This window comes from Fomitiporia mediterranea (assembly GCF_000271605.1).
Source record: "Fomitiporia mediterranea MF3/22 unplaced genomic scaffold FOMMEscaffold_1, whole genome shotgun sequence".
Classification (NCBI taxonomy): Eukaryota; Fungi; Basidiomycota; class Agaricomycetes; order Hymenochaetales; family Hymenochaetaceae; genus Fomitiporia; species Fomitiporia mediterranea.
This window is the reverse complement of record NW_006760386.1, coordinates 5,186,097-5,191,270: the sequence shown is the minus strand read 5'-3', so window position 1 is coordinate 5,191,270 and position 5,174 is coordinate 5,186,097.

Below are 5,174 nucleotides of genomic sequence, written 5' to 3'. Positions count from 1 at the left end.
TATCTCATATCTGATACTTATTGTGTATCCAATACATGTCTCATTGTTCTGTGTCCGTTCCGTTTATATGTGTATTAATCATCTTATCATTACTATAGCGTCTGTAATTGTATCATTGATTGTAATACATGTTAACAGTCCCCTTCAAACATTTACAAGACCTATTAAGTCTGTAAGGTGTTTGATCTTTGGAACATGTAATGATTTAGTTAGGATATCTGCCCTTTGATTGTCTGTTTGAACATACTTAATATTAATAAGTTGTTCCTCAACATAACACTTAATAAAATTGTGTTGTAAGCCAATATGCTTGGTTCTTGTTGAGTATTTCGTTTTGTCTGCTTCTATAGATTTAATTACTGCTTGGTTATCACAATAAATATTTGTAGGTGCATCAGAGATCTACAGTATCTCATCTGCTAGGTATTGTAATGCTATAGCTTCTTGTATTCCATTTGATAGTACTATTATTTCTGCTTCGTATGTAGATAAGGATACTAGTTTCTGTCCTTTACTTGACCAAGATATGAGTGATTCTCCTAAGAAGAATGTGTATCCAGATATTGCTTTATTATTTTCTTGCATCATTCTGTCTGCATCTGTATAACCAGTGATATTATTATGATTTCCTTGTCCAAAGATTAACCATTTGTCTTTGGTCCCCTTCAAGTATTGCATGTAATGTACTACAGCATTGTAATGTAACATGCTTGGGTGTTTTAAATGTTTTGCAAGTTGGGATGTTATAAACACTATGTCTGGTTGTGTACAATCCACAATATATAACAAGGATCCAACCATATTCATATACAGTATCTTGGACATAAATGTGTGTTCATCCTCTGGTAGATTATTGTCTGTAACTAATTGAGTATTTGGTTGTATAGGCGTTTGTAAATTCCTATTGTTTTGCAAGTTATATCAAAGTAATACATTTTTGATATAATGTCTTTGTCTCATCATTATTGTTCGTTCGTTTCTATTGTGTTTGATTTCTATACCTAGTAACCAATGTAATTTGCCTCTGTCTGTAATTTCTATATGTGATTGTAGAGAGTTTTTAATCATATCAATAATATTATTACTCTGCACAACAATAGTTATATCATTGATGTGAACTAATAGTATCACAACTGTATGTTTGTTCTTCTTTGTATAGAATACTGCAAAGTTGTATTCTGATTGTGTAAAACCAATCATATTAAGTATTCAGTATAGAGTTTTATACTATTGTTGTCCAGCTTGTTTTAAACTGTATAATGCTTTGTGCAATCATAATACTTGTCCAGGTTTTAACTTTATTAAATCACTCAGAGGAGGTTTAATAAATATTATTTTGTTGTTTTCTAGTTCTCTATTTAAGTATGCAGATTTAACATCTATTTAATGTATCTCATAATTCTTTGAACATCCCCATACAATAGTAAGTCTTATTGAAGATATGTGTGTAGTGGGTGCAAATAGATCATTATTATAATAATCTTTGCTGTCTTGTTGAAATATTCCTTGTACAACTAATCTAGCTTTTTGTTTTTCAATAGAATTATCTGCTAGACGTTTCGTTTTATATACAAATTGTGTTCCAATAACATTTGCATTATCAGGAGGATATACTGTCTCCCAAGTATTGGATTGTATTAATTGTTGTACTTTGTCATCCATAGCTTTATTCCAAAGCTCACAATCACTTCTATTGATTGCTTCTTTATATGATAATGGATCTGTCATTATTTCTGTATGTAGTTTGTTAAATTTGTTAAGATAAATCATAATATTTGTTTTGTCAACGTATGATAGACCTTTTGAGTGTTTACTAGGTAAATTTGTTTCACCCAAACGTTCTGTAATTTTGCACTTTCGAGTAGAGTGTCTTAGTTGTGTAGTTTCATCTGATTCTCAATCAGATTCATTGTATTGTGTGTTTTCTACTAACTTCCACATATTTTGTATTTTCTGTTAGTGATTCACTTTCTCTGAGAGTGTTGCTTCATCCTCTGTGGATGCACCAAGGTCCCATTGTAAATGAGGAGCTATTTTGGAGCAATAGTTTGGGTTGTTGTGTCCAGGAGAAACGTGTCAAAGACGTTTGATTACTTGGGGAGCTTTTGTTTGGGTTTCCAGAACATCCAATCCTATCTTGTTTCCTTTGGATTTCGTTTTGACGTGTGTCTGTCCTTGTTTGTGTACTTGGCAGCAGTATTCGTCTCTGTTGCTAGGTCCTTTGGACTTGGATTTGTTGTTGTTTTCCTTAATATCTAACTTGTTTTCTTGGATGTCTTCCAAGTCCCCTTCAATTTGTGAAGGTTTTGCATTGAGGAATTGTATATTACATTTGATAGTTATTTTTCTATCATGCCATGTAATGTGACCTTTTGAATTATCATCAAAACCTATCCATTGTCTGTAATAACCTCTATCTGTAATTTTAGATAGGTTTTCGTTCTGTATTATGATGTATTGACCAAATTTGTGTATGTTGTCAATACTAGCATTGTGTCTGTATTGTTTATAATAAGGAGTTACATATCCTATTACTCTTCAAGGAGTTCTATTGTGAATATATGCCTGTAACATTGCTACTTCTGCCTATAGGCATAATAGAATGTTTTGCAAAGTAATAGAGGCATGTATTTGATTAAATATTGTTTTATGTGTTTGTTCTGCTACTCCATTCTGTTGTAGTGTATGCTTTACTGTTAGTCTGGATTTCATTCCTTGACTAATTAAGTATTCTTGAAAGAATTTCCTGCAGAATACTCTATTGTTATTGCTTTACAATTGTTTTATTCGTATACTGTGTTGTGTAAATATGTTTGTGCTCTATTGAACATACTGAGTATATGCATTGTCTTTCGTTTGTAATTTTAATAAAGATACCCAACGTGTTGTGTCATCAACTAACATTAATAGATATTGTATATTCTTATATCCTTCATGGGATATTGGACCTATTATATCCATATGTATTATATTACTGTAGTTTGCACTTATTTCCAAAGATCTTGTTTTTGGATGTGCTGTTTGTTTAATGTTTGCTTTTATACAATTAACACATTGTTTTTCATTAAAGTTTGTTATCTTTTGAGATAATATTGTTGTGTTGTTCTGTAATAAACGTTTAATATAATCATAACTGATATGACTGAGATGTTTATGTAGATTGTAAACACTGATTCTACTCATAGAATTCATGTAATGAGTGTTTCTTAACACATATAGGTTGTTTTCGAGTTTAATCATTCCTATTTTACATTGTCTACAATAAATAATACATTCTGCTTGTTTGAACATGAATGTGAAACTGTTGTTGCATAATAACGCTTGACTTATAAGTGAAAAGTTCAAATCTGAATGATAATAAACATGTGTTAACATTATTTTGCTAATTACAGGATTGTGTGTATTTCCTGAATTTCCCTTTTTAATTTCAATAATCATATCTCCAGCCTTTGTAAGAGTCACTGTTGATTTGTTTGTGAGTGTAACTGTTACTAGGGATACGTTTTGTACGTTTGTAAGGCAAAAGTAATATGGTGTAGCATGAATTGTTACACCAGAATCAATTATATCAATTGTATTAGGGATATATTTATTTATTAGTGTGTTATTTTTGTCCAAGATATTATTATAACATACCCAGTTAGTAAATGGGTTGTTTGTGTCTGTGTTTGCAATAGTATTTGCCTGCTGAGAGGCTGGTACATCTGTCATTTCAATGTCTGGCACCTGTTTGATGTATGTGTTCATACACAGTATAGTTGCTGCTAGTACAGATTTTGCTTCTATTGCTTCTATTGTGTTAGCCAAAGGATTAGCCTTTTTGGCTCAGGCATCTAGCATTGATTGAGTCAGTGACTTCTGGCAATCACAGGAGAAGTGCTCTGATTTGCCACAATTGAAGCATTTTGATGCAGGGGTTGGTTTGCTTGTATTTTTGTTGTTTCCCTTCTTTCTGTACTTTTTATCTTTTGTACAAAACATATTTGCCTGTCTGCATATTGTAGGCTTGTTGTTTATGTATTGTGTAGGGTTTTTGATGCAAAAATTGTTAAACACTTGGCACAGTACTGTAATAAGTCTTTGCAGCTTGATAGGTTAATACTCAGATTCAGGTTTTCCATTGTAAAACATGTCTCAAGCTTGTTCCATAGCTGTAATAGTACTGCTATATTCAGGAGGGGTTGCAGCATAGATAGCTGCTTGATACATAGTGTCTGTAGGTTTTAAATCGTCTGCTACTAGCTGTGCATATATCTGCTCTAGTTTATCAAGTACTTGTCCAAAGTTTTTAACATGGTCATTACATTTAAATAGCAAAGACTCATTGTATGCTTTACACATAACTGTATGAGGGTTGAAACGTTCTTCTAATCCACTCATAAGAGTTTTAATCAACGTTCCAGTATGTATAAAGTTAGCCATTATATGATCTGCTACTTTATCAATTATTGATGTGTAGATTGTGTGTGCAACCTTAATGTCTTCAGGCTTTGGTTCATTTGTGAACAAGTGCATATAGCCTGTTGCCACAATAGCAGAGTTAATCCAATACTTCCATATCTTGAATCTGGATGTGTCTTTTAGTTGTGTAATGTTGTGTCCAAAGTGTTTAGGTACATTAGCAGGTTTGCAATGACTTGTATTTGTCCTTTGCAAGTTATTTGAAGGTGTAGATGAGTTTGGTACAGTTTTGTTTAGCATATAGAGATTGTAGGTACTTGGTGAGTCTATCATAGATTTGTAGTATCAATGCAAAGTAGTGTAGCATAGTCTCATAGTAGTAATGTGAGGTGTTAAGCAGAGAGTGCAAGGCTCATAACCTGTTAGAATGTGTATTCTTAGGTTATCACACAAGTAATAAGGGTGTAGACCCTGATAATGATGTATATTTAGTTACTAAGTTGCTTGCTTTTATGTTATTCATTTGTCTGTATGTCTTAGACATCCAATGTATCATTATCTCGTATCTGATACTTATTGTGTATCTGATACATGTCTTGTATTGTGTATCTGATACATGTCTCATTGTTCTGTGTCCGTTCTGTTTATATGTGTATTAATCATCTTATCATTACTGTAGTGTCCATAATTGTATCATTGATTGTAATACATGTTAACAGTCCCCTTCAAACATTTACAAGACCTATTAAGTCTGTAAGGTGTTTGATCTTTGG